At 36.4% G+C, this 11,612-nt stretch overlaps 1 pseudogene; it reads left to right on the forward strand.

The window, feature by feature from the left end:
• The first annotated feature begins 223 nt into the window (after positions 1 to 223).
• Positions 224 to 999, forward strand: LOC102277598 (thioredoxin-dependent peroxide reductase, mitochondrial pseudogene; annotated as a pseudogene).
• The last annotated feature ends 10,613 nt before the right edge of the window (positions 1,000 to 11,612 follow it).

An 11,612-nucleotide genomic window follows, 5' to 3' on the forward strand; every position in this document is an offset into this window, starting at 1 on the left:
TAATTTTTCTTTAATCTAGCAGAGAGATAGATATAAAAGCACTCAATTTACTTATGTACTTACTAATTTAAACTGACAAAACGGAAATGAGGCAAACCAGTCATTTGTCTAAAAACTAAAAATATAGGTTTTAGTCTTTTTCTCATGAAGTTGGTAGAAACTTTAAGAAAAAAATGTTTTTAATCTCGATAAGAGACCATCACTGGTCATCACAAGTCATCACATGGCCTCCACGATGAGATGGTTACTCTGGGCATCGCTTGTCCAACATGTGAAAGCCGTTCCTTAAAGCACTTCTGCCTATGCAGCCCTTATGTCTGCTGAAGAACGTGCTTGACAAATGCATTGTGGTCTGGTTCTGGCCAAGCAAAATTGGCCTCTAGCATCAGTTCCTCACACCATATCCTTGCCATCACCCAGCAAATGCCCTATATTAAGGGTACAGCCATTGGCAATAGAGAGTTCAAAGACACGACTGAGCAACTAAACTGATGACTTTAAGGGTAAATATTTGGTGCTCTTCTTCTATCCTTTGAATTTCACTTTTGCGAACAGAAATTTCACAATTGCTTTCAGTGACAAAGCCACTGAATTTCATGGTGTGAACTGTGCACTTGCTGCAGTGTTAATGGGTTCCCACTTCAGCCACCTGGCCTAGATGAACACATAGAGGAAGAATGCTGGTTTGGGCCACATGAACATTAAGCTCTTGTCAGATTTGACTTAACAGCTCCCCCGACACTACAGTGTCCAGTGAGAAGGTTCTGATCCTTCACTATGAGTTCTTTTCATAATTGATGCCAATGGAGTCATCAAGCATTTGAGTATCAATGATCTCCCAGTGGGCTGAAGCATGGAAGGAACCCTCTGCTTGGTGAAGGCATTTCAGTTTGTGGAAACCAATGCAGAAGTCTGCCCAGCCAATAGGACATCAGCTTCTCCTGTAATTAAGCCCCATCCAACTGCTTCCAAAAAAACTTTGAGAAGGTAAATCAGTAGACCATGTGCACCTACAGCTTGCCACACCAGAAAAGAACCACAGTTAGACCTCATTTTTAGCATTTCAAAGATTGTTACTTATAGAAGGCAAAAAGCTAATTATGTTTGTATTTGTAAATATTACTCTAAATATTTTGTTTTTGTAACATTTGCCAAGGCTTTTAAAATGTGGTGCATTACTAACATATTGGCACTGTATGGTAGGATGGCTAATTTCAATAGAATATTTGGTTCACTTATTTCTTGGATCCTGTGTTCAATTGGAAATGGAAACAACTCTTTTTTCTCAGGCTTTCTTGCACCTTTGTGTACACATGAGTATTTTGACAGCCACCAAAATCTTCTGATCAAGTGTCCCAAAATTTTCTTCTTGAATTTCTTCGCATTAAACTGAAGTTTCTTTTAAGATCTTAGTTTTAAGATGCTAGCGTCAGTGGTGTAAGTTAACACTTGAAATGAATGTGTTTGTGATTGAAGTAAATGTGAATCATGTTTAAAAAAAAAACAAAACAGTGGCAAAGTGACTTAACTGGTCATGCTGCTGCTGCTAAGTCGCTTCAGTTGTGTCCGACTCTGTGCGACTCCAGAAACTGCAGCCCACCAGGCTCCCCCGTCCCTGGGATTCTCCAGGCAAGAATACTGGAGTGGTTGCCATTTCCTTCTCCAATGCGTGAAAGTGAAAAGTCAAAGTGAAGTCGCTCAGTCGTGTCTGACTCTTAGCGACCTCATGGACTGGCAGCCTACCAGGCTCCTCCGTCCATGGGATTTTCCAGGCAAGAGTACTGGAGTGGGGTGCCACTGTATTTCATATAGTTATTTTACTTATTTTGTTAGCTGACTTAGTGTCTACAAACATTTCTAATATTGGCTGGGTATAATTATAAAGGCTATTTGTTGAACCCAGGGATTAATTATATTATGAATTCAAATCATTGCAATTATTTTCTTCCCTAAGGTACTCAATATAAAAATACATAATTAGAAAATAAACAGATTAAAAAAAAAACTATTCATGCTCACTAGTGTGAAAAAATAAAACTCTGATACTTATTGTTAATATTTAAAAAAAAATAAACAATATGCCAATTTCCTTAGGCTTTTTCCAAAAGCAAATAATGACAGGTATTTGAAGAAACACAAGAAAATTTCGGGAAAACTTTGTCTTGAAATATATAATGCTCATGGCCTGATGGTATTAAAAGTTATTTAGCACTGTCTCGACCTAGGAGAAGATCATGGAGAGTTATAGGACTTGGGCCTAATGATGAAAAGTCACATAAGTTGTATTACCCTCTTCTCCTCTGCCAAGTAGTTGGAGAATATTGCTAATTTTGTTGAAGAAACTCATGTTATATTATATTGCTTGAATCCCAAACATGTACAATATTCAAATTATACTATAATATATGTTAATACTGGAGAGAAAATTTTGAAACAATCTCTTTCAAAAGTTTTCTGTCTCACTGGGGAGACACAAAAGTAGAGAAATAAACTCAATATACTTGCTACTATTTGTAAAAAATAATAAGTCAATGGAGAGAAGGTAATGCATGGTAAGGATGAATGATTCAGGAGCATTTCATAAGAAAAGTGATAACCCTTGAGACTTGTTTAAATATTTTATTTGTTATCAAAGTAATACATTTTAACTGTTTTAAAAAATTGGACAGTACAGATTAAAATAACACCTGTAATCTAATGCCACCACCTGGAGTTACAATAAATTTTTAGACATTTTTTCATTATTTTCTATCCACTTTTGTTTATAATATTGGGTTATCGCTATATCTTATGATGTGTTTTCTGACAGCACATGTACCAGGCATTTAACAATGTACTGAAATTTAAATACTTTTAGTTAACTTTAAGTCTTTTTGTAAATATGACTTCTATACAAGCATCATTTTAAATTATTTGTTCTAATACACTAGAACATCCTCTAGTAGTGTGATTTTTGTGTGTGTGTGTGTGTGGTTTTGAGTATCCTTAATACAGTTATTAGAAACTCAATTCTAATAAGTAGTTATCCATAAATCTTTCTCCTTTGAAATGAAAATTTGGTATAAAAATGGCAGAGGAATGAATCTGATTTTTTTTTAAATGAACAAATTTTCACTGAATAATCAGCATTCAATACATGCCTGATGACATGATAGGCATTTTAGGCCTCTGAAACAGAACGTACAAAAGCATATAATACTGATACATAGTAGGAGTTTAAAATTCACAAGTACATTGTCTTGTTATTCTGAAAAGATAAGTCAGGTGAGGAGCAATGGACGATGAACCAGATCATGAATATACTTTTATGCCATGATCAATAACTTCCCTTTTATCCTGAAGGCCATGGAAATTCAATAAATGTTTGCTCAATGTAATTGATTTACTCACTGAGGAAGAGTTTGCTTCCTTATGTAAATAAGGCTAGTAATGGGATATTTAGCAAAGGCCCAGCAGAAAATTACTCTTTCTTTAGGAAATGTGCCTTATCTTCTTAGCTGAAATTAGAGGAAACCCTCTTCTGACTCATTCAGGACTTCCAATGAGTTAATTAATCCAAAAATATGATAGCCACAAATACTTTTTACATGCTACACACATATTGAATGTTAATAAATTTCGAAACATAGACAAATGCTTCGGTTGCAAACTTGTGATGAGGACAAGTGTCTTCTTTGATGAGTGATCCTCAGAGTTCTACCTTCTACTCTGCATAAAACATCCATTATTCATAATATACGATGCCCACTTTTTATTTCTTCAAGTTGCAGCAAGATGTTTAGGATGTGCAAAGCACTCTAAATGCAGTGAAAATGTTTACACTGGAAAGTTTTTATCAGTCTTGTATTTTATGAACTTTTCCAACTTTCAAAATTTCTACTTCTAATTCAACAGCAAATTTTTCTTAGCTTGTATATCAGTGATTTCTTTAAAAACACATTCCACTTAGAGTTCCTTGTAAAAATAAATTTCATTTAAAATTCATATTCATTTGTTTACTTAATATTGAATGCTTTGAGTCATCATATTAGCAAAACTGGCTTAATCAGATTTGGTTTACTTAACAGAGTAATCAGATTTACAATCGACCCTTAATAGGAGTTTAACACAGATGGAGGGACAAGAAGGGGAAGAGTGTTAGGAGCAGAGTTGTTAGCTTGCTGTAGATTTCAGTCAGTTTTCCTTACAGTGGGAGGGAAGGGCACTTTGAAAGACCTCTTACTGGAGCTGTGTCAAGGGAGTTAAACCACTGTGATCTTTCTTTTTTCGAAACTTCCAAAGTCCTTTATCTGAAACTCTCATCACTCTCTACCCAAATACATAATTATTTAGGTATGTGATTTTTTCCCCTTTGAAAAATGCATTTCTGGTTTTTCTTTGTGTTCAGTCTATGGGAGCTTTCATTAAATTTTTATCTTGTTGGTAAAGTTAAAAAGGTTGAAGTAATTCTACATGAACTTTAAAAAATATAAACATTGTTTAAATTGACAAAGACTTTATATGCATTATATTACTATTGTGGTGGATTTCCCCACAAGCATTTTAATCATGTAAACTCATCAATGCAATAGATATTTATAAACTACAGATTTTTTTATGGTTAGGTGATGTAATACAATTTTTTATTTATTTTTTTTCATTAACTCGTTGGGTCTTCCCAATAACTATCATTATCCCCATGGAACCAAGAATCATGAACTACTTCAAGCTCACTAATTAAGTGGCAGAGCTGATAAAGGTGAGAAAAACTCTATTGCATCTCCTTATCACAATTTTTTAAATGTAATGATCATGAAACGATAAGAGTGAAAGTGTTCTAGGACCTTTGAGACCAGACAGCCCTATGGTAGCAGTTCTATTTTTGTATATTCCTCCCCTGTGTATTCTCCATACTTCCTGTTCTGATCCCTAAGAACTGCTTCAGCCAGTCTGTATGGCTTTGGAGGGGTTTAACCAATAGCCGGCACCATCAGATGACAGCAAGATTGAAGGAGACAGTGCCCAGAAAATGCTGAGCCGCACTCCCACTGTATCTCAGTAGCAAATTTTAGCAGTGGCTGTGTCCCATGACAACTCCTATGAGGAAGTCCAGTTCCCAGGGGCTCCTGAAATACCATATCCTCCTGAAATATCATGTCCTCTTCCTTTCCCATCAGATTGAGGTTACAAACATCTTCTTTATCGAACTCCACATCCTTGATTGGTTCTCTTAATCCCACCTGTGCTCTTCTGTGTCCAACTCTTTGCCACTCTATGGACTGTAGCCCTCCAGGCTTCCTTGTCCATTAAATTTTTCCTGGCAAGAATACTGGAGTGGTTGCCATTTCCTCTTCCAAGGTATCTTCCTGACCTAGGAATGGAACCTGCATCTCCTGCATTACAGGTGAATTCTTTACTGCTGTGCCACCAGGGAAGTCCCTATTGCCACCCACACTTCTGTAAATAGTCCCTCAACCCATTTTCCTCAAGATTTTGGCTGAGTATGCATTCTAATTCTCGCCAGGACTCAGGCTGATACAATCTCTAAATATTCCTCTATAAATCCTAACATTGAATTTTTGCTATTCAAAGAAATTTAGACATTTTTGCTTTTTTTTTTCTACTTGATTTATGTTGCATAAATGCTAGGTCTAGCTGAGAGCTTGGAAGTAAAAGCACTCTGGGTATTTAATAAAATGTGATAAATAATTTGACAGTACTATCAAAAATTTAGCATGATTCTACCCTTTGACCCAGAAATTCACAACTTAGGCTTTATCATTTAGTAATACAACCTAAATGTTTAATGATACATGTCAGGTATCACAAACTTCAGGGCCCATGAGAATCAAGCAGGTACTATAAATGAGGAAAACCAGCCAAGTGCAAGGCAATGGAAAAGGCAAGAACTGTAGCAGGTGGAATAGATATGAATTTATAATTACAGCTCCCTCTACTCTGTCAAATCTTGTTACTGCAACTCAAGAAATGGACCCAGAAGTTATTCATCTTTAGATTTTTTTAAGATAAGAATCCAAAAATCTGGATTTTTCATCTAAATTCACTTGATTTATAAATGTTAACTCTTTTTTTTTTTTTTTAATGTTTAAAGCAATTTGAAGGGACTTCCCTGGTGATCCAGTGGCTAAGACTTCACACTCCCAATGCAGGGGGCCCAGGTTTGATTCCTGGTCAGGGAACTAGACCCACATACCACAACTAAGACACGGTACAGCCAAATAAATAAATATTTAAAATAATTAAATAAAAATAAAACAATGTGAAGCCCAAACCAGATGAATCTTCACTCTTACTGTGGCCTTCAAGGGGGCCAGTTATTGAACTTTGTTAGATGTATAGGAATGCTATTGGTGGCATTATTTGAAATAACAAACACTTAGAGACAAATTAAATGGCATTCGTAAGATAGATTTCATCATGCATACCTTTTAAGGACTAGTTTGCCACAATTAGAAGAACAGGGCAGATCTATACATATGAACCCAAAAGGATTATGCCATATATATTTGAGTTATTTTTCTAAAGCAATCTGGAGAATAATATGGAAGCAATGATCTAATATCTTCAAAGGGTCTTTGTAGGGTAATTGTGTGCTCATGAATAACATACAATGCAGAAAATACACACTGGGCTATTGACAGCTATTGATTTAGCTATGGTCAGTAGGAACTGAGATGATGGTGGTATATTTATCTTTTTATTTTTTATTTATACAAATTTTATAGTGATATTGTAATATATTTGTATTAAAATTTTAAAAGATTTAGCTAAAACCTAAACATTTCTGAAGGTTTATTACTTATCAAATAGCTTTAGAGTCCATAATGAACCATCACAAAAAGAAATAGTTGATAATCAATAAATATTGGCTAAAGTTGTGCCAGGCATGTTTCTAATAGATATACATGTATTAACTCAGTGAAATCTCATAACAATCTTATTTTACAATTGTTAAATATTATTATTGTTATTTTCCCATTAACTGCTGGCATGAAAGAGTTTAAGTGACTTACCCAAAGTCACACAGCTAACAATTGGTAGAGCTGAAAATCAAACTGTTAGCTTATCTCAAGAACCCACACTGTTAACCCCAACAAAACAACAATAAATTCTGCCCTGTGTGGGTGTGTGTATGCTCAGTCGCTCAGTGGTGTCCGACTCTTTGCGACCCCAGACTGCAACCTACCGAGCTCCTCTGTCTATGGGATTCTCCAGGCAAGAATACTGTAGTGGGTTGCCATTTCCATCTCCTGGAGATCTTCCTAATGCAGGGATCGAACCTGCGTCCCCTGTGTCTCCTGCATTGCAGGCAGACTCTTTACCACCGAGCCACTGGGGAAGACCCTAAATGCTGTCCTGAAATGCCGGTAATTCAGGAATGGTTCAATATAAAGTAAGCTAATGCTTTTCAAGTTGTTAGTCACTAATTGTATAAATTGAATTATTTTAAATTCCAGTAATGTTTAATTCAGGATAAAATAGCTCTTTTTTATAGGAAGGCATAAAGAATTTTCCGTATCTTTTTTGAGTACATTTTTACTAAGGTTTAAGAACTTATAGATTTACCTTATCCAAACTAAAGTAGGCAATAACTGTCTTAAATATTCAGCCAAGGAAGAAGCACTTCAATTTCCAAGATGTCTTGTGAGAGATGCCAAAGCCATTATTTAAGGAAAAGTCAGGGGTCATTCCATTGTGGAGGAAAGAAGAGTGAAGTTGAGCTTATAAACACAGAAGGAAGGAGAGCAAAACATCTTGAAGATATACCTTGTACTATTAGATGCTTCTCTTCTTAGGGATAACCACAATAGGCATGTCAAAGAAGATCCATTGCTTGGACATATGGGCTTGGTATGCAACCAGCAATATGTGAGGACATGCTAATGTGATATCAAAATTTCCCCTCCATGAGTTTCTGCACTCTGTGCCACTGCATCCAGCATTAGGCAAGGTAGGACTGAGTTTTGACCAGAAGATTATCATTTTGCCACTAATACTTTCCAGGAAATGGCATTTTAAGGCAAGATCTATCTCATGCTCTTGTTAAGGCTATGTTAGTACTTAAACTTACTAAGGGATGAAATTTGACATCCCTTCCTTCTCTTCTCATCTGTGCTGTTGTTTCAGTCGTGTCTGAGCCTTTGAAAGCCTATGGACTGTAGCCCACCAGGCTTGTCTGTCCATAGGATTCTCCATGCCAGAATACTGAAGTGGGTTGCATTTCTCTCCTCCAGGAAATCTTCCTGACCCAGGGATCAAACTTGCATCTTCCTGCATCTCCTGCATTGCAGGAAGATTCTTTATCCACTGAGTCACTTGGGAAGCCCCCTTCTCTTCTCAAGTACTAGTAATTCTTACTCTGATTCACTGAATCAAACATACAGAACTTATCTGCAGGGTATTTTCAAGGCATTGAAACTAATGTTTTCTTTTTTCCTTTACTTTTGCCTTTTTGCTAACTAGAATAACTAGATAGATTGCATAGTTCTTTCATCTGGAAAATTCCTAAAGTTATAAAAGTTGATTCAAATAATGCCTTATATATAAGAGCAAAAGAATGGGTAAAAATGTAACACATCACAAGATTATCAATCTCTATGAGGATATGACAAATAAGGGAAGAAGGAGAATGGTTCTGTGCCAAATTCTGCCAAATAACCTGAATTCATTAAAGAGATAAGATGGAACAAAAAGTTAAAACTCAGAGAGAGAGATAGCAATTTAGGAGACTAAGCAGCTTATATATTTATTCTCCCCTCTGCCTTCTCCAAGCCAGGCTTCAGCAATATGTGAACCATGAACTTCCAGATATTCAAGCTGGTTTTAGAAAAGGCAGAGAAACCAGAGATCAAATTGCCAACATCTGATGGATCATCGAAAAAGCAAGAGAGTTCCAGAAAAATATCTATTTCTGCCTTATTGACTATATCAAAGGCGTTTGACTGTGTGGAGCATAATTAACTGTGGAAAATTCTTTGAGACGGGAGTACCAGACCACCTGACCTGCCTCTTGAGAAACCTATATGCAGGTCAGGAAGCAAGAGTTAGAACTGGATATGGAACAACAGAATGGTTCCAAGTAGGAGAAGGAGTACATCAGGGCTGTATATTGTCACCCTGCTTATTTAACTTATATGCAGAGTCCATCATGAGAAATGCTGGGCTGGAGGAAGCACAAGCTGGAATCAAGATTGCTGGGAGAAATATCAATCACCTCAGCTATGCAGATGACATCACCCTTATGGCAGAAAGTGAAGAACTAATGAGCCTCTTGATAAAAGTAAAACAAGAGAGTGGAAAAGTTGGCTTAAAGCTCAACATTCAGAAAACTAAGATCATTTCATCCAGTCCCATCGCTTCATGGCAAATAGATGAGGAAACAGTGGCTGACTTTATTTTTCTGGGCTCCAAAATCACTGCATATGGTGATTGCAGCCATGAAATTAAAAGACGCTTACTCCTTGAAAGGAAAGTTATGACCAACCTAGACAGCATATTGAAAAGCAGAGACATTACTTTGTCAACAAAGGTCTGTCTAGTCAAGGCTATGGTTTTTCCAGTGGTGATGTATGGATGTTAGAGTTGGACTATAAAGAAAGCAGAATGCCAAAGAATTGATGCTTTTGAACTGTGGTGTTGGGCTCTTGAGTCCATCCTAAAGGAAATCAGTCCTGAATATTCATTGGAAGGACTGATGCTAAAGCTGAAACTCCATTACTTTGGCCACCTGATGCAAAGAGCTGACTCATTTGAAAAGACCCTGATGCTGGGAAAGATTGAGGGCAGGAGGAAAAGGGGATGACAGAGGATGAGACGGTTGGATGGCATTACCGACTCAATGGACATGGGTTGGGTGGACTCCCGGAGTTGGTGATGGACATGGAGGCCTGGTGTGCTGTGTTTTATGGGGTCACAAAGAGTTGGACACGACTGAGTGACTGAACTAACTGCTTCTTCTTGCTACCATCATCCACATTGGGCCACATAACACAAGATCATTTTCCAAAGGTACAAGTATGGAGCCTAGAAGATAGATATGTAAAATTATCAGTTCTAAGACCAAAGCCTTACTTATACCAAGAACCAGAGTTGACAGATTTCCTGATTATATCTGAAGCAAAGGACCAGTTTAAGAAAGGAACAGACCAAGATCAATGAGATGACTTCGTCTCTAGTTAAACCATCTCATCCTTGCAAACCAAGATAAAAGCTACAGATATGAAAATATGAAATACCTTAAGATATTCTATTCCAAGATTCTACATGCTACATTTAGTCCTTCAAACCTTTTATCCTAGGTTTCTTTATTATCACTTTGTTTGAAAATCCAATAAAGCATTGGCAGTCCCAGAGGTTTCTTCAAGATGAAGAATTCAAGGGATTATTATAATACTGATCTCTTCTCAACATACGCTAAATATTCTTAAAATGTTGATGGAGTGGTGACCTCTTTAGGATGTTTCTTCTCTCAGGGAAATACAGACAATATTTAGCTATAATTTCAGGGTGATGGCTGAGGATCATCCATATTGGAAATTACTGCCCTACATAGGTGCAGAACAAAAACAAAACCTACATTTATAGCTTTGATTACAATCTAAAGGCAGATGAAAACTAAATTTATGACTCTAATGCAGATCTTATTCTTAAGGTCCAGAGTATAGTACCAGCTGCTTTTTAGACATTCCAACCAGAATACAGTGAAAGTTGAGTCCAAATTGTGTGAACTATCGAAGAATATGGTCTTAATTTAGCTGGACTTGAATCACAACTCCACCATGATCTAGAGTACCTCTGATTCCTGCATGTATCTCATTAGACTGTGATGAGGACTAAATGTGTTTGTATCAAACACTTGTCTCAACATCTGACACAAAGTCAATAGCAAATAAATGTTATGTTATCATCACCAACATTATTAGCATGATCAACACAATGTACTAATATCCTAATGATATTGATATCGATTTAATTTGGTATTTATAACATGTAACTCTTCATCCACTCCATAAAACCTGCTTGCCCCCTGAACTTCTTATCTTTTCCATCAAATGCAGCACAACATTCTTAATTTTCTTTTTTTTTTTTTTAAATCCAAAACCTATGAAACATCTTCTCAATCATTACTCTCTGTCTGGTTGTTCCCTACCAACACCAACAGCTCTTTCTTTTATCAAGATCCCATTTATTATTTGTGTCCTATCTAACTATATATATATATATATATATTTTTTTTTTTTTTTTTGGTACACATTGCATAGCATGTGGGATCTTAGATCCCCGACCAGGGGTTGAACCCATGTTCTCTGCATTGGAAGCACAAGTCTTAATCACTGAACCACTAGAAAAGCCCCAAACTACATTTTACCAAAAATATGTCTCTGTTTTTGTAATTCTCTTTCCCACAAACTTTATCGGTTAGTCTTAGTTTCTAAAAAGAGAAAAAAAAAAAGTTTGTGTTAAATATCACTACCTTTAGAAAGATTTCTATATTACCCCACCAAATCAGGCAGAATTACTTCTCCTTCTCTATGTTTGCTCCTGTGAATGCCCAGGACACACTTGACCTACATCCAATGCAGACATTGTCATAACACATGGTAGCTGTTAAG

This window comes from Bos mutus, chromosome 14 (genome assembly GCF_027580195.1).
Source record: "Bos mutus isolate GX-2022 chromosome 14, NWIPB_WYAK_1.1, whole genome shotgun sequence".
Classification (NCBI taxonomy): Eukaryota; Metazoa; Chordata; class Mammalia; order Artiodactyla; family Bovidae; genus Bos; species Bos mutus.